This window comes from Cucurbita pepo, chromosome LG17 (genome assembly GCF_002806865.2).
Source record: "Cucurbita pepo subsp. pepo cultivar mu-cu-16 chromosome LG17, ASM280686v2, whole genome shotgun sequence".
Lineage (NCBI taxonomy): Eukaryota > Viridiplantae > Streptophyta > Magnoliopsida > Cucurbitales > Cucurbitaceae > Cucurbita > Cucurbita pepo.
Window position 1 is genome coordinate 3996732 of NC_036654.1, and position 12988 is coordinate 4009719.

At 36.3% G+C, this 12988-nt stretch overlaps 1 protein-coding gene and 1 non-coding gene across 2 annotated transcripts in view; one reads left to right on the forward strand and one right to left on the reverse strand.

Moving 5' to 3' along the window:
• LOC111778764 (paramyosin-like) overlaps positions 1-12988 on the forward strand; it is a 31819-nt gene that overhangs the window by 12409 nt on the left and 6422 nt on the right. The window lies entirely within an intron of this gene.
• TRNAL-CAG lies at positions 12427-12507 on the reverse strand. Its single transcript has one exon. It is a non-coding gene; the product is annotated as a tRNA-Leu (tRNA).

A 12988-nucleotide genomic window follows, 5' to 3' on the forward strand; every position in this document is an offset into this window, starting at 1 on the left:
AGCGTCATCAGACTCACGGTAAGTCCACACACTGCCCATTCGTATCATCATCAGCCTCAGAGTAAGCACACTTCTAACTGATATTGCTCGTTACGTATCACCGTTAGTCTAACGGTAAGTTCAAGCCAACTTCTAGAAGATATTGACCATTACATATTGTCATCAACCTCACGGTAAGCCTACTTCTAACAGATATTGCATGTTACGTATCACCGTCAGCCTAATGATAAGCTCAAACCCACTTCTAGTAGATATTGCACGCAACGTATCATCGTAACTCTAACGGTCAGCTCAAACCTATTTCTAGTAGATATTGCCCTTTATGTATTGCCATCAGTTTAATGGTAAGCTCAAGCCCAATTGTAGAAGATATTGCTTGTTACGAATTGTCGTCAGTCTCACGGTAAGCTCAAGCCCACTTCTAGTAGATATTGCTTGTTACGAATTGTCGTCAATCATAAGCTCAAGCCCACTTCTAGTAGATATTGCTTGTTAAGAATTATTGTTAGTCTTATGGAAAGCTCAAGCTCACTTCTAGTAGATATTGCCTTTTACATATCGTTGTCAGCCTAACAGTAAGTCCATTTCTAGCAGATATTTCTCGTTACGTATCGCTGTTAGCCTTATGGGTAAGCTCTAGCTCACTTCTAGTAAATATTGCCCATTACGCATCATTGTACGCATAACTGTAAGCTCAAGCCCATTTTATGTATCGACATGAACCTCATGGTAAGTCCATTTGTAGCAGATACTGCCTGTTACGTATCGACGTAAGATCAATGGGAAACTAAAGCCCACTTTAAGCAGATATTGCTCGTTACGTATCACCGTTAGCCTAATGGTAAGCACAAGCCCACTTCTATCAATTACCCTTAAGCCTAACGGTAAGTTCAAGCCCACTTTTAGCAGATATTGCCCGTTACATATTGCCGTGAGCCTAACGGTAAGCTCAAGCCCACTTATAGTACATATTGTTTGTGTTGGGTTTTATGCCCTAAAACTCATAGTTTGTAAACAAAAACATATTCTATTTTCAATAAAGTTAATTATTGTTGTTTATTCATTAAAGATTGTTATTGAATAAAGTAAACTTTACAATCATTAATCTAAATCCAATAAACTAAGAACACTATGGCTATAGTATGATTACTTGAACTATATGTAGAGACATAAAAGTGGATCAAGTTCAAGTATATTGTCAAAATGATCTATAGTATAAGGATAAGGATAAGGATGAGTACCTTATTCTGGGGACACTATGGATGCGGCCCACTTTTGTATATGATATAAACAATGTGATCACTAAATTGTACATGTGGAGCCATGTGAGTGGGGGCGTCCTATGCAATGAGTATTGCATAAGATCGGACCATGAAGAAAATAACTCTTTTATCATGTCATTTATTGTTGAGACTATTTTATTTTCATTCGATGACCTAGGTAACTTGATCTTAATCCATAGCTAACCGTGAACTCCTGTTTATTCAGAATTATTCTTAGATTTGCATGGGTGAGAGTGGCTTGAGTTCGCCGACTCAATAGGCCACCCATTTCAGGGGTAAGACTAGGTGAATAGCTGGGGACGTGGGGTGCAAGAAGGAATTCACTCCTACCAACTTTTAGGGATAGAAGAGAGGTAGTTCCCTTAAGTACTGACTCTGTCTTGAACAAGGGGCCCCACCCACTCATTGGCCTAAGAGGGATTCGGTTTACTGGTTGGACCACAAACCAATTGTTCATAAGAGGATCAGTGGGACATAATGAACAAGAAGTAACTTCAGGGGTAAAACGGCTAATTGACCCAGCTCTAATTACGAACAACCTGTGAAGGATTGACTTACTAATCATGGTTATATCAAATGGACAGAAATATATCTATAGTGAGGGGAGTGCAACTACTAGGCTATAGTGGAGTGTCCTAGTAGTTAACGAGTGTTGTTGCTTAACAAGGTTAATGAGTTTAACCAGTTAAGCTTGGATCGTTGGAGCCCATGATCTATAGGTCCATTAGGTCCCTCTGTTAGCTCATATTGGACTAAACCATAGAACAGTGTGACAAGTGAATTGGAAGTGTTCGAATTCGAATTAGGGAATATGCGCTACATATATACGATATATTTAACCGCATTTTTGTTTTATTTACCAATTAAACAAAAAGAGAGAATGTGAGATATTTAAATAAGATTTAAATATTTTATTCAAATATGTGTCGGAATTAATTGGGATTGACATTTGAATTAATATTAAATATTAATTAAATAGTTTCATTAATCATTTAATATTACTTTAATTTGAAATTAATTATTCAAATTAATTCTTGTATTAAAATGAAGAAAGTCAAAATGTTGACTTCATTTAATGGTAAAATCCATGTTTAAGTTAGTGGAATTTTGAGGTATCAAAATTTGGTTTAACGGCTTGCCAAATAAACCCCACAAATTTGAGTGGAATTTTGAGTGTCAAAATTTGGTTAACTCAAACTTGCATGCTTGCCACATAATCCCATACATTTGTTCCCAAACATTTGAGTGGAATTTTGAGTGTCAAAATTTGGTGATCTCAAATTTGCATGAACATGCAAACATGACTATATAAATAGAGTGATCATGGTACATGGAAGGTCTTTCTTGCTTGGTGAAAAACCTTGAGAAAAACCTCTCACAAACACTCTCTTCATATATACAAAATCCCTCCCAAGTTTAGTCACTCACTAGATTCCACACCCGTTCTAAGGCTGGAGGATAGTGGAGAAGACACTAGTGGTGGTTTGAAACCGGTTCGTGGGGAAAAAGGAATTTGAACTACAAAAGGTTAGTATTCAAACTCATTAAGTTTTAATACTTATGAACATGCTAGTTATTTACTATAATTGATGTTCTAAATGTGCCTAAGATCCAAATTGCTTCCGCATGTGTTATATTAACACATCAATTGGTATTAGAGCAAGTTTTAGGCACTTTATTTACAATAATTTGATCATGGTGGGTACCATTTCATGAATGAAATTTTGTGGTTGCTAAACTGGATGGTTTTGGTTTTCGCATTTTTTTTTATGCTTCCATTTGATACAATTATTGTAATAAGCCTAATGTGTATGGGCTTTAATGAATGAAGAAAGGTCTGTAATTTTTATGGAGGCATTAGAGTTCATTTTAGGTTGTAATTGATCGAAAATGGAAGAGATAGCAAGCTGAACCGAAGAAGAAGATGGAAGAGGTGGTTCGGATGTTTTTTCTATCGTTGGGGTCCGATTCAACGTTTTTAAGGGTTGGTTTGCCCAGTTCGTGATCCTCGAGAGCGGTTCAAGTTATTTTTAATTATTAATGTAATAATTTAGTTAATTGCTTGCTTTAAAATGCCAAAACCAATCGACTTTAGCATGTTTAATTAATTATGCATTATGAATGTATGTTTTAATTTAATAGAAAATGTATATGCATAAAGTATGTCATATAGATTTAAAATCCCACCATAGGCTGAGAAAATGTATATGCATAAAGTATGTCATATAATGTATAGTATGCATGTTTAGGGTTCCATGAGTGATAAATATAAATTGTTATATTATTACATGGAATTGATGATTATATAATTGTTATATAAAGCATGTTAGATGCATGTTATAGGTTATTTTCAACGTCGTAAAACAAGATAGACGCTAAAATCTATAATAAAGATAAGTGCATGCTCACTTAGGGTTAAGAACCAAGCACGATCAATTTTAATAGTTAAAATAGGTCGATGTCTTACAAAATTGTGGTTACGAGAAATCTCACCTGGCAGGATCTTGTCTAAGACAGGAGGTACTTAAGTTGACGGTTTATGGAACATCTACTACCTGGAGATCAAACCAGTACTTGAGCTTAGTTAGCCCAGTTTTATGAGTATGCTTAAGTTATAAGTTTTAGAAAAATCACCTAGACTTAAGTTATATTTAATTAGCCGGAATATACCTAAGTAATAAGTATACCCAACCGTCTAAAATACTTAGTGGGAGGAAAAAGATATATGAAATACATCATTTTCCTTTTACGCTCTCTGAAAAATTCACACCGTGAGATTCATGCTCGGCCTCGTGTCGCCCTGGGAGCGTCCTCCTTTCAAAAGGTATTTGCATGAGTCAATAACAAGGTGAATAGAGAAAGTATTTATAGTAAGTGGGAGAAGGAGGTATATCAACACGTCCTATGGTCTCCACCACTAGGTTGCACCGTGAGATTCCCATGTTCCGCCTGCTTGTTGCCCTAGAGCAACTACCCATTCGGAGGGTCATAACAAGGGAGTCGAAATAACGCAAACTCCGGAAATGGANCATTCGATAGCGTTGTTGGGACCGATTTCTGAGGTCTGAAATTGGTGGGTCACACTTGCGAAGAATTACTAAGAGTTAGTATATTCTTGACCAAAATAGCAATAACTAAAACACTATAGGAATAAGAGTTATTCTGGGATTAGTGTTTAAGTAAAAAATGTCTTGGTTTAGTGAATGAGTGATTGACTGCCCCTCGGTAGCAGTTGCTCTAACTCACTAAAGTATCATTGCAAATTAATAATTTTTGGGTACATTATTACATTTGCTAAAACTGATTGGATTAAACAGGATTAAGTCACATCACTAATAGAATTTTCTTTATTTCACAGCATGACAAATTCAATAGTACAATTACTCGCTTATGAGAAATTAAACGGCGACAATTACGCAACTTGGAAATCAAACCTAAATACAATACTTGTAATTGATGATTTAAGGTTTGTTTTAACTGAGGAATGTCCTCCAAACCCCAGCTCAAATGCAAACCGAACAGTTCGGGATGCGTATGACAGATGGATAAAGGCAAATGACAAAGCCCGAGTGTACATTCTAGCCAGTATATCAATGTTTTGGCTATGAAACACGATGTTATGGGTACTGCTAAAGAGATAATGGAATCTCTAAAAGGGATGTTTGGACAACTGTCCTTCTCCCTTAGACATGAAGCCATAAAATACATTTACAATTGTCGTACGAAAGAATGGACCACGGTTAGAGAACATGTCCTGGACATGATGGTCCATTTCAATGTGGTAGAAGAAAATGAAGTTGTCATTGATGAGAAGAGTAAGTCAGTTTTATCATGAAGTCTCTTCCGAAGAGCTTCTTCCATTTCCGCACAAATGTGGTAATGAACAAAATAGAATATAACTTGACTGCTCTTCTCAATGAGCTACAGACTTATCAGTCCCTCTTAACAAACAAGGGACAAACAGGAGAAGCAAATGTTGCTATCTCCAAGAAATTACTAAGCAAATGTTGCATTGGAGTTACAGTTGGTATTAGAGCGTTAGGTCATAGATCTTGTAGACTGGCCTACGATGTAGGTCTAGGGTACTTCCATGGTCCTCTAACAAAGGCATCGTCACCGTTAGGTATATGTTCCTCTTATTTTATTTTATTTTTTTGAATTGGAAATTTGTAATTATATGAAGCATACAATAGGGAATGTGTATTTTGTGATGAATGATATGATATGATGTGCACATTCTCATGTCTTAAATGTTAGTATGTTCCATGATGTGACAAGATTGGTTGTAATATGATATATCTTGTGGCTAGGTATGACTGTATGCATGTGCGGCCTGCGTCATTGTAAATGTTCATAGAATCTGATAGATTAGTATGTGACTCAATAGCTACTGCTATGTTTAGATATGCCACCTAGAACACAAGGAGGTTGTATTAGGGGACGACCCTCACCTAGGGGTAGAGGGAGAGGTGGAAGAGGACGAGGTTCGGACCGTGAGAACTCCGTGGAAGAGCCTGATGTAGCCATGTCGTTCCCGTCACCAGCGACACCTTAGCCCTCCCAAGACTTGACAACTGCATTGGTGGATGCATTACAAATCATCATACGAAACCTATCCAGTAATTAGCAAGCTAAGGACTCAGCCTCTACCAGGGAAGCTAGGTGCTACATACATTTTCAGGTAAAGGCGAGGCTCTCCTGTATGGTTGATGGTGAACGCTACGAAGGCCATGGAAGTTAAAGGGAGGGCTTGTAGGACAATAGATGCTCTATTCGAGATTTCGTTTGAGTAATAAATAATTGCATTTGTTTTCCCTAGCTAGTTGTTGGTTGATTCCTGAGTTAGGCTGATCCTTGGTGTTATGAACCTGCTTATAAAAGCCATGTCATTGTTATTAAGGTTATTTTATATGAGCTTCCGCATTTTTGTCTTATGAATGCAACGTAACTTCGCTAATTAGATTAAGGAAAATTAGGGACGTTACAGTTTTTCTCTTTTAATAGTAAAATAAAGTTATCTCATTCATACATGGAATTCTTAGAATAAACCATAACCTTTTCTCCACTCCACATGAAATCGTTTCCTTTCTTTAGAAGTTGTGTGTTTACTGCAATACTTATTTAATAAAAGCAAGTCTATCGAACATTTTAGATCTCAATTATAAAGAGACTTTTAACAAAATAGTGCATAAAAGGCAATAAAATATCCAAGTTATTATAAAAAATAAAAAATAAAACACTAACTTCAAAATGAATATAAACGACTCAAAAATTTGGAGCACCAAAATAGAAAAAAAAAAAAACTTAGAAGGAGACATCCCAATGGGTTGGGAGAGAAAAAAGGGTAACCTAAGTTTGGGGACGTACGTGATTCTTTGCTAAATAAAGCCTAACCTAACAAACAAACGCGCTCAATATCGTCTCAATTTTTTTAGTTTTTCTTTTAATAGCATTTTACATAAAAATCTATCTTTAAAAGTTGTTAAAAATGTATCTTTGTTTTAGTACAATTATCATATGTATATATATATATAGTTTAGAAGGATCCAAATGAAACACAAACAAATTCAAAGTAATAAAAAATGAAGGATATGAAAAATCTCTATATGATTTTGTTGTTTACTTTTGCATCAACTTCTAACGTTTTCACTTGTTTTGCAACCCAATATCCACATTTTCGTTGGAAAGTGACGATTCTTAATTATCAAGACGTACCTTTACTGGCCCATTGCAAATCAAAAAATGACGATTTAGGTAAACAAGGGTGTTGCACGGTGAAAAATTATTCAACTAGACTATATTATTTTTCGTATATCTAAATTTATGGATTTGATAGTTTTTATTTATTTATTTTTATTTAAAGGTTGGGTGGAATTTCAAAATTCCACAAATCTGAAAAATATAATATCCGGCATAAAAAAATTCTAGATCAATGTTCATTTTCTTATCTCAATTTATGAAAAAAAGGGTAAAAAATATGAATTTGATTATTGAAAAATTATAGTCACAATTTTTTCTTATTTTTTTATCTTTAAAGGTTCAATTACAAGTTCTTTTGGTTCAAAACATAACATAAAATATGTCAAAAAATTTCTAGAAACATGTTTATTTTCTATTCTTTTCATTTTTTCATTTGAATTTGTCCCCTAACATAACTTTCTGATTTACGGGAGCATATTCTTCAGTCCAAACAAGAATATANATTATGAGACATATGATATGATATGATTGACAAGCAATGAGCTAAATTTGCATAATGCACAATCCCAATATACACATGAAAAGTTACAATAGAATGATATAATATAAATTAAAATGCTAGAGGCATTGTTATACAATATAATGAAAGGAAAAATGTTGGGATCACATGTACAATTGTGTGTTCATGCATGAAGGNTCACATCAAATCTTTTCTTTTCTACACAAGTAGTGTGCTGTGATTGTTGTAGTACTACTCTAACAAAGTGTTTGTTAATCATTTAAGTTCTTAAATATAGGGAAACATTTAATATAAAAATGAGTACATGGAGAAAATATTAAAGTTCCTAGTGAAGAAAAAAGATTGACCTCAACCTCATTGTCAAAGTCTACATTTTATAGACAAATTTCAAGCACAAAAATAAAATAAATTTAAAATTTATACACTTGAAAATGAAACACAAACAAATTCTGTAACGGCGGAAAAAAAACTCGATCGACGAAAAATACGCGTTCGCGTCTCACTACACCATGTGTCACGCCTACAGCCAGAAACTTCTCCAGCTTACGCGACTCAGTTGGCTAAGCATGGCTTCGCAACTTAGAATCCAGCTCCTCGGCTCGCTATTGTGTATTTTGCCCAATTTTTGCCGTCTCGACTATCCTAAAGCTGAAATGGACCTTGTTTAAGGATATTAAGGTCAACATAAGGTTCAATTTCTCGACTTATGTTAAACCGAGTTAAGAAATTGTAGCTACCAACGAAACGAGATGGATGTTCTAATAGGAAAGGACAACCAGTAATACTAGGAGAAATTTCAAGGGATGAAAAACAAACGTACTCGAATTTAGGAAGAATTCCAGCTAAGGACAACCGAATGAGTGGTCTTACTATCGGATAGGTTGGACGACTTATTTAATGTATGACGAGATATGCCTAGTGGTCCTTTCACGTGTCATTTATTCTTTATATTTATGATGTTGTGACTATAATGTATGATGATGATGTACGATGTATGATGATGTATAATGAATGATGTGATGATGCTATAAAATGTTATATGATACGTAAGAAGATATGGTAAGTTTATGATATGACATATATTTGACATTATGAGACATATGATATGATATGATTGACAAGCAATGAGCTAAATTTGCATAATGCACAATCCCAATATACACATGAAAAGTTACAATAGAATGATATAATATAAATTAAAATGCTAGAGGCATTGTTATACAATATAATGAAAGGAAAAATGTTGGGATCACATGTACAATTGTGTGTTCATGCATGAAGGAATACCCTTTCATCTTTTACGTGTTGGGTTTTATGTCCTAAAACTCATAGTTTGTAAACAAAAACATATTTTGTTTTCAGTAAAGTTATTATTGATGTTTATTCAGTAAAGATTATTATTGAATAAAGTGAATGTTACGATCATGAATCTAAATCCAATAAACTAAGAACACTCTTGTTATAGTATAATTACTTTAACTATCTGCAGAGACATAAGAGTGGATCAAGTTCAAGTATGTAGTCAAAATGATCTATAGTATAAGGATAAGGTTGAGTACCTTATTTTGGGGACACTATGGATGCGGCCCATTTTTGTATATGATATAAACAATGTGATCACTAAATTGTACATGTGGAGACATGTGAGTGGGGGCATTCTATGCAATGAGTATTGCATAAGATCGGACCATGAAGAAAACCACTCTCACTTTATAATGTCGTTTACTATTGAGACTGATTTTTTCATTCGATGACCTAGGTAATTTGATCTTAATCCTAAGCAAACTATGAACTCCTGTTTATTCAGAATTATCCTTAGATTTTCATGAGTGAGAGTGGCTCGAGTTCGCCGACTCAATAAGCCTCCCATTTCAGGGGTAAGACTGGGTGAATAGCTGGGGACATAGGATGTAAGATGGAATTCACTCCTACTCGCTTTTACAGATAGTAAAGAGGTTGTTCCCTTAAGTTCNATGTATAATGAATGATGTGATGATGCTATAAAATGTTATATGATACGTAAGAAGATATGGTAAGTTTATGATATGACATATATTTGACATTATGAGACATATGATATGATATGATTGACAAGCAATGAGCTAAATTTGCATAATGCACAATCNAGTTACGAACAACCTGTGAAGGATCGACTTACTAATCATGGGAAGATACCAGCCTAACTCTTAGACCCTAGCTCCGTGTAGATAAACACGCTAGACAGGAAGAACACAATGTCAAACACGTAGAGATCAATGGGAAGATACCATCCATAAATCACCCTAGACCAGAGATTACAATAGCTCATCATCTTTTCCAACAAATTAGAGTGGTGCAGCAAAAGTGTGTGGTCCCATAACCTACGGGTCCCTGAATCGAAACCTAGCTCTAATAGACAACCAACCAATTGGATATGGAAAGATTCGGTAAATAAGCATACAAAATTAATTAATATGAGTTTCTTAGTCCATGACTCCAAAGTTATACAGAAAGTTTACCATTGCTACATATGGTAGCTGGTAGCCTTATAATTGACAATTAAACTCTACAATCGTTGCCGAATCTCACAATAAAAAATTCAGACCAAGTACCTGAAACTGGCGCCTTAGACCAACTCAGCCATCTTGACTATTATTTTTTTGTAACAGCCGAAAAATCATTGCTAGCATATATTATCCGCTTTGGCACGTTATGCATTGCCGTCAGCCTCATAGGATATAGACCACCTTATTGTCCCCATGAAACTAAGGTGCTAAGTCTAGTGGAGGCATCTTGACCTAAGTCATCGTATAACCAACCAAACACTTACGCCCTAGCTCTATGTAGATAAAAACGCTAGACATGTTGAACACACAGTTGAACATTTGGAGCCGACACATACTAAACCATGCACAATACAAGCAAACAAGCTCAATGGGAAGATAACATCCATAACTCACCCTGGAGCACAGATCACAATAGCTAATCCTCTTTTTCAACAAATCAGAGTGGCGCAGCGGAAGCGTGGTGGGCTTCTTAATCTCACAACAAAAAAAACATGTCAAGAATGGGCTTCAAACCCATGCCCTTTCGGACTAGTACCTAAAAGGTGCGCTTCAGACAAACTCGACCATCTTGACTATTATTTTTTTTGTAACATTTTAAAAATCACTGCTAACATATACTATCCGCTTTGGCTCGTTATGCATCGTCGTCAGCTTCACGATAATAAAATGCGTCTTGGTCATGTCTAGGAGTTGAAGAGGTTTATTGGATTCCTCGGCTAGCTAGGTTGCTTAACACGAGCTTTTGGCTCCAGGTTACTCTATTCTGAGTCCTCGACTCTTTCTTTAGTCTTGCGGTAATAGGGTAATCACTGCTAGCATATATTATCCGCTTTGGCTCGTTATATATCGACGTCAGCTTCACGATTCTAAAATGCGTCTTGGTAATGTCTAGGAGTTGAAGAGCTTTATTTGATTCCTCGGCTAGCTAGGTTGGTTAGCTCGAGCTTTTGGCTCCAGGTTACTCTATTCTGAGAAATCGACTCTTTCTTTAATCTTGGAGTAATAGGGTACAAACCCTCTTATCGTTGCCATGAAACTAAGGTGCTTAGTCTAGTGGAGGCATCTTGACCTAAGTCATCGTATAACCAATCTAACACTTACGCCCTAGCTTTATGTAATAAAAAACGCTAGACATGTTGAACACACAGTCGAACACGTAGAGTCGACACATACTAAACCATGCACAATACAAGCAAACAAGGTCAACGGGAAGATTACATCCATAAATCACCCTAGAGCACAAATCACAATAGCTAATCCTCTTTTTTAATCAAATCAGAGTGGCGCAGCGAAAGCGTGGTGGGCCCGTAACCTACCGGTCCCAGGATTGAAACCTTGCTCTGATAGGCAACAAACCAATCGTATATGCAAAAAATCCGGTAAATAAACTAAAAAGAATAATTAATATGAGCTTCTTAATTCGTGCTGCACACCGCTACATTTCTCGTTACATATGGTAGCTCACTTTTAAAATGTTGACAATTAAACATCCCCAATCGTTGGGGAATCTCACAACAAAAAAAAACATGTCTAGAATGGGATTCTCGAACCCATGCCCTTTCGAACCAATACCTAAAACTGGCGCCTTAGACCAGCTCGGCCATCTTGACTTTGATTTTCTTGTAACAACTGAAAAATCACTGCTAGCATATATTATCCGCTTTGGATCATTATGCATCGTCGTCAGTCTCATGGTTTTAAAATGCGTCTTGGTCATGTCTAGAAGTTGAAGAGGTTTATTGGATTCCAAGGCTAGCTAGGTTGCTTAACACCAGCTTTTGGCTCCAGGTTAGTATCCTGACTCCTCGACTCTTTCTTTAGTCTTGGAGTAATAGGGTATATACCCTCTTATTGTCGCCATGAAACTAAAGTGCTTAGTCTAGTGGAGGCATCTTGACCTAAGTCATCGTATAACCAACCTAACACTTACACCCTAGCTCCATGTAGATAAAAATGATAGACATGTTGAACTCACTGTCGAACACTTGGAGCCGACACATACTAAACCATGCACAATACAAGCAAACAAGCTCAACGGGAAGATAACATCCATAAATCACCCTGGAGCATAGATCACAATATCTAATCCTCTTTTTTAACAAATCAGAGTGGCACAGCGGAAGCGTGGTGGGCCTAAAACCCACATGTCCCAAGATTGAAACCTGGCTTTAATAGACAACACACCAATCAAATATGCAAAAGATTCGGTAAATAAACTAAAAAGAATAATTGATATGAGCTTCTTAATCTATGAGTCCTAAGTTTTACAGATCGCTGCACACCGCTACATTTCTTGTTACATATGCAGCCTCCCCCATTTAAAACGTTGACAATTAAACCTCCCCAATCGGTGCTTAATCTCACAACAAGAAAAACATGTCAAGAATGGGATTCGAACCCATGCCCTTTCGGACCAGTACCTGAAACTGGCACCTTAGACCAACTCGGCCATCTTGACTATTATTTTTTTGTAACAGCTTAAAAATCACTGCTAGCATATATTATCCGCTTTGGATTGTTATGCATCGTCGTAAGTCTCATAGTTTTAAAATGTGTCTTGGTCATGTCTAGAAGTTGAAGAGGTTTATTGGATTCCATGGCTAGTTAGGTTGCTTAACACCAGCTTTTGGCTCCAGGTTACTCTATCCTGACTCCTCGACTCTTTTTTTAGTCTTGGAGTAATAGGGTACAGACCCCCTTATCGTCACCATGAAACTAAGGTGCTTAGTCTTGTGGAGGCATCTTGACCCAAGTCATCGTATAACCAACCTAACACTTACACCCTAGCTCCATGTAGATAAAAATGATAGACATGTTGAACTCACTGTCGAACACTTGGAGCCGACACATACTAAACCATGCACAATACAAGCAAACAAGCTCAACGGGAAGATAACATCCATAAATCACCCTGGAGCACAGATCCCAATAGCTAATCC